Source organism: Petromyzon marinus, chromosome 12 (assembly GCF_048934315.1).
Source record: "Petromyzon marinus isolate PM22_M1 ecotype Great Lakes invasive population chromosome 12, UKy_Petmar_22M1.pri1.0, whole genome shotgun sequence".
Classification (NCBI taxonomy): Eukaryota; Metazoa; Chordata; class Hyperoartia; order Petromyzontiformes; family Petromyzontidae; genus Petromyzon; species Petromyzon marinus.
Genome location: NC_133678.1, coordinates 11,495,130 through 11,506,453, shown reverse-complemented (window position 1 = coordinate 11,506,453; position 11,324 = coordinate 11,495,130). Strand labels below are relative to the sequence as shown.

Below are 11,324 nucleotides of genomic sequence, written 5' to 3'. Positions count from 1 at the left end.
ACCCTACGTAGCTAACCACTCACCTTCACCAATCCACACTGACCAGCATGGTGAAGCACGGTCAAACAAACCCCCATGCGTGGTGGAGACCTCCATCCACGAGTGGAATCACAAAGGGCTGCGGGAAAATGCGTAAGGTATAGAAATTGTGTAATGATGCTGATCACCACTACATTCTATATGTCAGCTGAATGTTATAGAATTTATATATACTGTAATTATATTTTAAAACAACGTAGATGTTTATGTTGTGTGTCTTACTACAGTAGCTATATATATTTGAAATACAATCTACCACCTAGCTTAATTTTATAAGTAAAAAGTGTTAATTATCTTATATCAATTAATGCATCTGACAGTTTGATTTGCTTCAAAAAAAATACACCATCTTCGAGTCGTTACAATGTTATTAATTGGCATACAAACACACGCTGTTTGTGTAATTGGAAAACGTACCAATATGTGACATTTTAAAATGAGTTTGTTTTGTTCTTCTTATTCACAGCGAATAATAATGGGGAGAATATTGCCACCCACGCTGCCTCTGATGCTGAAGTAAAATGTTACAAGAGGCTCTCCGCGCAAAATCACGTGGGTGCGAGAGAACAAAGCGTCGTCTTAATCGAATCACGTCACATCCTGTTAGCCCGACAGCATCAACAAGTATGATTAATAATGCCGCAAACAACTTGATTGTGGAAGAAGAAAAAACAACCCATTTTTTTAAACAGATGAATTGGAAAGAAATGAAAGCGTTGCTGCAGGTGTTTTCTCAGGTTGTACAACCGGTTGTTAAAACCTGTTGCACAACCTGAGAAAACTGGTTGTTAAAACCTGTTGCACAATCTGAGAAAACTGAGAAAACGCAGGGGAGCGATAAAGAACTACACAACCAGACGCAGTTGTAAACACTTTTTTTCCCCATAAATACAGACGCATCATTTATTTTTTGGCTGCGTAATGCGTAGGGATTCTACTGGGTCACAGGGTCAAAATTAGGGATGGGAGTCCAATCAACCGATCATCATCCCTCCAAGAGCTGTACGGTGAGTATTTACTTTCTCGGCAGTCACCGGTGTTCGTCACGTGAAGAAACGTGAACATTTAATTTTTAACAATTCAGTACAGTCTGATCTCCCGTAACGATGCGTGTTTTCATCTTTGTATAAAACGCGACGCATCTATTCGTCACCACGTGTGCGTATTAGTTACAACGCGATTGAGCGAATAGAACTGTGTCGCGCCCGTAGGAAGAAGCAGTTGCGCGTCTGCCTCGGCGTAGCATCGCACAAGGCGGTGGGGATGCTGCTGGATGCTTTTCCAGATGCTTATCCACGCGCCTCGGTATTTGTTTTGAGCCGACGTACGCATCTCACGCGCTATCGCGCCCCGTGCTCTACAACGCATGACTTATTTACTTATTATAAAGCGATTTCCCCCCCCCCCCTCCCCCATAACGCGGTTTTCTTCAGGAACGCAACTAACACCGCGTTATCGCAGAACGGGCCTGTGTCCGTGTGTTTATCGAGTGCGTTTGGGCGGTGGCACGTCGGATAACGAGCCCCGTGAGCCAGGCGATGACTCAGATCAGCGGCAAGCGATATCTGAACAAAGTCCTGGGTCTCCTTCCTCCTTGCCAACCTGCGCTGACCGTCAAGGTGAAGTATGATTAAACATCCCCCCCCCCCCATGACTGACAAAGTGTAAGGAGCCCTTCGTCGTCCAGTATTGAACATCCGTGAAAAAGAGCTTTATAGCTAGTCGGATTCCCCCAGTATAAATACATATTCTGAGTCGGAGTAGGGGCTTGTTAAATGATTATAGTTATTATGATGCATTTCTACAATCTTTCTTGCATCACTTTTATATATATTTGTTCTGTTTACGCCTCAATGGATGCACGACAGTGTGTGCATTCACACATCCCACTCGCCTCCCACGCACACGTCTATGAATCATCCAGAACCTCCCCACAAAATCCTGAGACAATCCCCTCTGGAAACCAAAACCGTCTCCGCGCAACAATATCACGCGGTGGCAAGACGTCAACTCCACAACTTTACACGGGTCTTATTGTCGCATCAACAGGGCAACGGGGAGAGATGACATACAAGCATGGTGAGATGTCCCAAGTTGAGCAAATTATCGCCACGGTGGCGAGATGATGAGACTCCGCCGAGTTTGGCAATTTCTGCAAGATGCATACGGAAACACACGTTGGGGGGGGGGGGGGGAAATCCCCCACCCACGGGTGGCGAGATATCAAATACCTCGCCTGATACACAGGAGGTCGTGAGTTCGATCCCGACCCTGACGCCTGTACGTTTGGAGTTTGCACGTTCTCCCCGCGGTCGTGTGGCTTTTTACCTGGGTTCTCCGTTTTTTTGCCCTCGACATTCAGTTACGTGCGTTTAGAGTCACGTCATTATACAGCTCAGTGGGCCTTACCTGGTAAAATACAAATTGTTTCGTTTTAGTTTAACAGGGAGGCTCGCGGAGGCTGACGGCAGGCCCATGCTTAACGCACAGAGAGCACCTCACAGGCAAGGAGACTCCTCATTGACTTTTGAACATCTCTCACGGCATAGTTGCCTGACATCCATTCTCATGGCCCGAGTATAAAACTCTTACAGTCACACAGCTGTGGTTGCAGAGAACTGCCAGCCCTCGTCATGGCCCCCGGGGAGCTCATATTTCATTGGGTTTTGTTATCCCTATGGACACATGCCTCACGATCGACCATGGCCGAATGCACATTCGAGATCAAGGCGACCTGAAACGCGCAATGAATGCTGTTCACAGGCGCTTGTGAGAAATTGGACGGTGGCACGCAACTGTGATGCTGTGCTCTGGATGCGAGGTTTTTAATGGTGTGCCACACTGATCCGTTAAGTTAGCTGTGATGCTGTGCTCTGGATGCGAGGTTTTTAATGGTGTGCCACACTGATCCGTTAAGTCAGCTGTGATGCTGTGCTCTGGATGCGAGGTTTTTAATGGTGTGCCACACTGATCCGTTAAGTTAGCTGTGATGCTGTGCTCTGGATGCGAGGTTTTTAATGGTGTGCCACACTGATCCGTTAAGTTAGCTGTGATGCTGTGCTCTGGATGCGAGGTTTTTAATGGTGTGCCACACTGATCCGTTAAGTTAGCTGTGATGCTGTGCTCTGGATGCGAGGTTTTTAATGGTGTGCCACACTGATCCGTTAAGTTAGCTGTGATGCTGTGCTCTGGATGCGAGGTTTTTAATGGTGTGCCACACTGATCCGTTAAGTTAGCTGTGATGCTGTGCTCTGGATGCGAGGTTTTTAATGGTGTGCCACACTGATCCGTTAAGTTAGCTGTGATGCTGTGCTCTGGATGCGAGGTTTTTAATGGTGTGCCACACTGATCCGTTAAGTTAGCTGTGATGCTGTGCTCTGGATGCGAGGTTTTTAATGGTGTGCCACACTGATCCGTTAAGTTAGCTGTGATGCTGTGCTCTGGATGCGAGGTTTTTAATGGTGTGCCACACTGATCCGTTAAGTTAGCTGTGATGCTGTGCTCTGGATGCGAGGTTTTTAATGGTGTGCCACACTGATCCGTTAAGTCAGCTGTGATGCTGTGCTCTGGATGCGAGGTTTTTAATGGTGTGCCACACTGATCCGTTAAGTTAGCTGTGATGCTGTGCTCTGGATGCGAGGTTTTTAATGGTGTGCCACACTGATCCGTTAAGTTAGCTGTGATGCTGTGCTCTGGATGCGAGGTTTAATGGGGTGCCACACTGATCCGTTAAGTTAGCTGTGATGCTGTGCTCTGGATGCGAGGTTTAATGGTGTGCCACACTGATCCGTTAAGTTAGCTGTGATGCTGTGCTCTGGATGCGAGGTTTTTAATGGTGTGCCACACTGATCCGTTAAGTTAGCTGTGATGCTGTGCTCTGGATGCGAGGTTTTTAATGGTGTGCCACACTGATCCGTTAAGTTAGCTGTGATGCTGTGCTCTGGATGCGAGGTTTAATGGTGTGCCACACTGATCCGTTAAGTTAGCTGTGATGCTGTGCTCTGGATGCGAGGTTTAATGGTGTGCCACACTGATCCGTTAAGTTAGCTGTGATGCTGTGCTCTGGATGCGAGGTTTTTAATGGTGTGCCACACTGATCCGTTAAGTCAGCTGTGATGCTGTGCTCTGGATGCGAGGTTTTTAATGGTGTGCCACACTGATCCGTTAAGTCAGCTGTGATGCTGTGCTCTGGATGCGAGGTCTGGTGGTGTGCCACACTGATCCGTTACGTTCCCCCAGACTCGATGAGCCACAATGTGATTAGGATGTAGCCAATTGTTTGCTTCATTAACCCATCCGGGTGGCCCTGTGAATGTTGGCTCTTTGCGTGTGTGCTGTACGACTTTGGTTTTCTCCCACATGCAACGCTCGTTAGCTAGGATGCTGGATCCTCCCGAATGAGAGTCTTGAGGCTTGGCTAGACCTTTATGGGGTAAACGGTGGCGGCCGTAGCAGTGGCGCTGTGAACCCGGCAAACCTGAGCTTGATTTCTGGCCTCAAGCAACATCATTGGCGAGTGTTTATTTATCGACTACTCATGCACAGTGTGCTGCTCGTTTGCATGCTTCGAGTGGCATTGCAGACACGAGACCGTCGCTGCTCTGCCGCTGATGGGATTGGACTCACGACGGCGCGCCGCAGGAAAAGCAGAACCCGTAGAACTAATGTCCCGTGAGCAATTTCCCGTGAACAATGTCCCATGAGCAATTTCCCGTGAACAATTTCCCGTGAACAATTTCCCGTGAACAATGTCCAGTGAACAATGTCCCGTGAGCAATTTACCGTGAACAATGTCCCATGAGCAATTTCCCGTGAACAATTTCCCGTGAACAATTTCCCGTGAACAATGTCCCGTGAACAATGTCCCGTGAGCAATTTCCCATGAACAATGTCCCGTGAACAATGTCCCGTGAACAATTTCCCGTGAACAATGTCCCGTGAACAATGTCCCGTGAACAATGTCCCGTGAACAATTTCCCGTGAACAATGTCCTGTGAACAATGTCCCATGAACAATATCCAGATGCGACGCTCTGTAAGGGTGGGAATTTACATCGACCAAAATTGTTTAAGAAAACGTGTTATCCGTCGGTTACGAAAAATATGTGTGCTCCAGCCTGAGAATTGACCTGGTCAGAACCTAACCCATCTCGTTCCTGTTACATAAACACATGGGCTGTTCGGTTAGGCTGTTGCAAAATCATATCTGCCCACCATGTCTTGTCTGTGACAAGATCGCCTGGAGTGTGACTGACCTCGTCAGAGCTATGCAGGGTAGAGGCACTACAATGCTTGGATGGGCGACCACCACACGAAAATAAGGGTTTGTAGGACTATGCGGTGGACAGTGCACCGACACCCATTATTGTACTGCGCTTCTATGCTTCCACGGCTACGCGCCCCGCCTTCACCAGCCCACACTGTTGAACGTGGTGAAGTATGGTCAAATAACCCTCGCGACCCCGGACACACGTGTGGAGAATCCCCCAACCAGCAGTAGATTGACAAAAGGGCTGTACTATACATGTGCATTGTTGCTTACTCCGAGCATTGAAAATCAGGGGGGGAAAAAGAGATTTAAAAAAACACTCCTCACTATCATTAACGCAGCCTCAAAGCAGGCCTACGGTATTGTGAAAACTGACGTGGCAAGCTGACATTTAAGGCAATGGCCCTTTTGTCAGAGCAGGGAGTAGCGAGTGTGACTGACAGCGCGGTGGATTGACAACAGTGGTGAATCTGCAGAAAGCTGGCGTGTGAACAGGCGTGAACTGACATATCCGTGACGAGATAACGAGCAGTGTAAATAAAAGCCTTGAATGAGCAATGCCGCTGCACCTGTACGGTGCCAGCGCAGGCTACATCAGTGGCTCTGAAGAAGGTTCCTCGAATGGACGCATTGCTCATTACGCAACTTTGAGCGATGAGGCCAGGTGTGATCGTAGGACTGCAGCGACTCCACCTCCTCCCCACCCCCCCCCCCCCCCTTTGTGATTTGATGTATCGTGGTTATTAAGAGGGTCACGATTCAATTCCAGAATCGATTTGTATTTGTTTTGCTTTACAGCGCGGTATATGCAACGACCTCTGGCGCCCACTGGGGTCACGGTCGCCGCCGTTATACAGAGCGTACACGATCGGAGAATCGTCGTTTTATTTTGTACGAAGATGCACACGAGCAATTCGATACATGTGACGCGAGCTTAAATAGTCAATTGATGCATCAGCGCATTGTTAAGGCAATCGAGATTGTGATGATATATTTTTGTTGTGCGTGTGTAGTGTAACAGCGCCGGCTGGTGGACAGCAGCAGCAACTGTGGTGGACAGCCAGCGCACGCGACGGTGTGGGCGTGCACGGTGTGTGTTGGCAGGGCGGAGGAACTTGGGCAACGGTCACGGAGGTGCCCCATCTGGAGGCCCCTGGAACCTAAGAGCGGGTTCGAGAAGGGAGGCGTGGTCAGGGCGGAGCCAGGCCGCGCTGGTTGGATAAAAGGAGCCAAGAGCGGTAGCCTCGAGGCCACCGGTTCTGGGATTGGACTCATCTCGTCGTCGCCATCGTCGCGAAACGTCTCCGCCAGATATTGCGCTGCGAAGGAGGGTAGTTGGCTATCTCAGTCAGCGCCGTCAGTGTTAAACGGCTAGTGCTGTGTACAGGCTAGGCTACGGTACTGTGGAGAGTGTGTGGACGAGACGGTGAAAGTACCTCCTAGAAACTCTGTCTCTGAAGCATTGACACGACACATGTATGCCACTGCCAGCACAATAGGGTACAGGATAACTCATCTGCTCCACGGTGATGTGGGGGGAGCAATATCACAGATTTGTGATTTTACAAATATAAAGAATAGGGCCACGGATAATAGGAATTTTATTAGGCCCTACAGCTCCCATGAAATAAATCCGAATCATGGGTAAATAAGAGCGCAGATAATATTAATGATCCTCTGTTTCTACCGTCATTGTTTATTATTTGATTCTGATGCTGCAGTCTTCGAATGTTCATAAAAGGCTTCGATTGACAAAGTGTGCAAAGCGCACATGACTGCCCTGGCCACACGCGAGATATTGCTGCTTTCACTTCCTCGCCACGCTGGATGTGTCTCGCTCACACAACAGGACAACACGTTTTTGCGTGGCCCGTGCCCGGCATGCTTGAGTGGTGGCCTGATTTGATTTGACGAGTGTGGGTGACGCCGCGCGAACAAAATCGATTCGTGCCTCCTGACGCCGTGGATATGAAAAAGCGTGCGGTCATTAGGACTCCGCTCACAATGATGTGCCATCGCCGCCCACCCAAGGACAAGAAGGTGACCTTCCCTAAACGCCGGATCATCCCAAGGCATCTTCAATCCACCCCCCCCCCCGCCCCCCGTGAAAAGCGGTGCCCTGCCAGAGAGCCACACTGGTCGGGTAATGATCTTGTAATTGTTTTGCCTGAAGGCCGCGGGACAGAGGCTCGTCTCAAAGTGGAACGGGTATTTATAGGCCCGTGCATTACGTCCGTCCAAGAATGCTGCGGCTGTGCGCCACATAGTTGTGCTTTGCTATTTTGACGAACGCTTTCCCGAGTAAGCTTCTCATCTGTTTCAGGGATTTGTTAAAAAAAACAACAACAATTTAAGATCGCATGTAAAGGTCGTACCAGAATAGTGTTAACTCATTGACAGTTCAACGAGAAGATTAAAACGTGAAGTCACTGGCTTCCTGCTCAACTGGTGGGGCAGTGCTCTTCACCTGTTGAGCCAATGGTGTAAATTCCAAATTCCTATGCCAGTGGCAAGAGTATCCATAGCACAAGGCCGTATTTTATAATATATTGGGGGGGGGATACATCCCCCCCCCCCATATTCAAATATATTAAAATATACTCAAAATATCCCCCCAATATATTGCTATAAAATATATTTATGTTTATATGATTGTGGTTATGGTTGTACTTTATAAATCCCTAATCTCTGCCATTACATACAATGAAACAAGAGAAGGTAAAAAAGAAAAAAACAGAGCAATGTAATACAATATACACTATTAGACATTATTGTAAAAAAATAAAAGTCAATCCCATGTGTTAGTGAAGTTTTTTTTATATTTTATCCAGGAAATTCGTTTTCAAATTTAGATGTTTTTTTTTCTGGGGGGAGGGGACCCCCAGACCCCCTGGAAAATTTGGTTCCTGCCAATGTTGACTCCATGGCTACGGCCTTGCCATAGCACAACCACTGGTGACCTTCCACAAAGTGGTTATGATTTTATTAACCTTGATGGGATATGGAGCTGAGTCATCCGCTGAGCAGGATTTGCAAACCGGTGTGTTGGAAAAGCCGTGCTGTACCAATGTCGAATTGGCCACGTTCTGTTTACGTGACAACCCTTACTAGTTGGCTGTGTCGGGTGGTGGCGGGTTTTAACGACACATATTTAACGAGATCTAATCCAAAAACCTCTATTATGGATGATATTGGTCGCGAAAGCCTGCTGAGAACCCGTGTGTTATGCTGCACTGGTGTACTGGTGTCTTGTGCCGCCAATACCACCATTTGTAGCCTTGTCACAATGTGTTCACGGAGGGCAGTTTGTTGCGGTGCCTTCACGTCCGCACATCTCTTTAAGCTCCTGTGCGTTTCATTTAACAATTCCAGGTCTAACTGCCCTTTGTTGCAGCTGCATGCCGTGTCACGCAGGTGTGTCAAAAAAAAAAGGTTCTCTTTTACGAACGGAATGCAGAAGATCCAGTTACGCGATTTGGATTATTACCCACAACAAGAAAGATCACGTTTACATGTTGTTCTCCTTCTGCTTCATCAACAACACTGTTATCTTGAGGTGCCCATTGAACGCGCGCGAATGGCAATGATTGCAATTCTGTAGCAGAAGCGCATCTGATAGCGAATGATGCAATGTCTACAACGTTTGCATATGAACGCACCTCTCTGAATGCGCCCCTCTCGTCACATCGTGGAAGCTAACCAGGTTTGAGCCTGATTAATACGTGGGGACGTGAGACTACCGGCAAACACCAGGTGTCGAAGACTTGAGCTGTGAGGTGTGGCCAGGGGTTTGCAGCACACCAATGCATTCTCGAATATATCGGTGCAGAAGCTTTAAATGTGATCTCCCCATACATGAAGGCAAGCACTCATTAATGGAAAGGGCCAAACATACCAATGTAGAATCCCCGTGAAATAGTGTTCCGAGTCGGGAAGACTCCTTGGATTATCAAAACGACAATTATTAAGCAGATGAAGCAGCCTCTGCTTAGTAAGGTCGGATGGTCAATTTAAAGGCCTTCGTCTTACTTAGAACGTTAATTGTGCAACGATGTAATGCACGAACATGGGGCTCACAATTCTTTGCTACATAAACACTCATTATGTGGAAGAAAACATCCTAATATATATAGGACCGCAGAGCTTAGACACTTGTTGGTACAGGTTCACTGTCTGGCTGCTGCCCTCCAGCTTGTCTGTGGTTCCTCACGGCTCTTAGTCGTTCTCTATATTCGAGAGTGGGGCGAATATTGTGCGCATCGCAAGGTAACATTATTATTAGCGATCAACCCACCAATTTTGTTCAAATCGGTTCTGCATTTCTTATAACTCGCATACCACGAAAGCTTAATGTGTGGCTTGTGGTGGGTGTGGTTGGCCGTTTGGATTTTCAAATCGCATCGCTAACAAACAGAAACACTTTCGGGCGCTTTTCAAACATTCCCCCTATACGTGGAGTATGATGCCTTCTGGTGCCCCTTTTCGCGGGCGGAGATTTCACGAAGGCGTACCAAAAAAAAACCCACTTTGCATTACAAGCACTGTCACAGCCGAATGCAACGGTCTATTGCTCAAGCCGGTTGGGAGGGCAGACTCAAGGGGGAAGCTATTGGCTTCACAGTGGCAACGCCAGGAACGATGCACGTTTGCTGTCAAATTGCAGCGTTTGGACAGTGGCCGGGCAGGACGCAAGCCGCTGCAGCAGTGGGCAGAGTTTTTTGGTCGCGAAAGCCTACGTGTTAAACCGAGACGAGCTCGACCCTCCACGAGACCCGTCTGAGAGCCCGAAAAAAACGTGTGCGGGATCGCGCGGTACAATGTGGACGAAGCGGGGGGGGGGGAGGGGGGGTGAACTGAATACCACAAGGTGGACGCTGTGGAGTTCTGCCGAGGTCCCTCGTGAAAGCCCCATCGAGTGCCCGACCACTGCTCAGCACAGTTTCGTTCTGCCAAGAACACGGCGGTGGCTGCATCATCGACCGCTTCGGACCAGCGACCCCCCGCCCCGCCCCCTGCCGCTGCGCTCGCCTCTTCCACAAATTGGAAATGTAAAGATGACTACCCCGCAGTGCTGTGATTTCGGCCACCCAGAGCCAAAAACCAAACGATGGGACATACCGCAAAAAAATTGTGTTTCGATCTAAACGTCGTGATATTTTTTTTTACCAATTTATTTTTATTGTTATTTTTTTCTATCTACGTGACTTTACCAAAAGACCCAAAGAATATAATCGTTTTGTTTTGTTTTACCCCGCCGGGTAAGACCCCATTGAGCTGTGCAGAGATTTTTCAGGTCTGGCCACAAATGATAGCTCCAGGGAAGTGGCTTATCACGTGGAAATGTCTAGCAGCCAAATAGCCCGCATACGCATATAACCCGCAGACGCGTATACCCCGCAAAAAATAGCGTGTTGTGTAAAACAAATTTCAGATAGCCCGCACCTCCATATACCCCGCATACATTCATATATTTAACGTCGTTACCGCAGCTTAATTCCATCACATTAATAAGAAGTTTACATTTGTAATACATTCCACCATCAATTGTTAGCATTAAAATCATAAGGTGCACAAAGAAAACACTAACCGGAAACGAGTGAACTTTAAACAGTAAGTAACAAAAGTAAATATCCAATAAATATGTAACACATAACTGGTAGATCAGTAAGTACAGTTTTAGCACCGGTAGATTGCGCACTGCGCAGATAATAGCGGCACTACGGTAACGCCGCTGCCTCGCCCCCCCCACCTCTCTCTCGCCAGCTCTCCCGTCACTACCACAGACCTTGCTCTGCCCCACCCCCCAACCCCCCACCTCTCCCTCCCCCCAGCTGCCCCACCCCCCAACCCCCACCTCTCCCCCCAGCTCTCCCGTCGCTTGTAAACAGTGCGCGCACTTGAAACATTGTCGTTTAATTGTACAAACAATTCATTTAAAACGTGATAACGTGTGCAATTTTAGTGTCAACGGTAATTGTTGCATAGTGGATAGTCCTACCATGAAAAAATTTGACGAA

The 11,324-nt window shown here is 48.0% G+C and overlaps 1 long non-coding RNA gene across 1 annotated transcript; it reads left to right on the top strand.

The window, feature by feature from the left end:
* Nucleotides 1-765: 765 nt before the first annotated feature.
* On the top strand, nt 766-7,189 carry LOC142924338 (uncharacterized). The gene is made up of 3 exons (XR_012941539.1): nt 766-1,046; nt 1,473-1,658; nt 6,321-7,189. It is a non-coding gene; the product is annotated as an uncharacterized LOC142924338 (long non-coding RNA).
* The last annotated feature ends 4,135 nt before the right edge of the window (nt 7,190-11,324 follow it).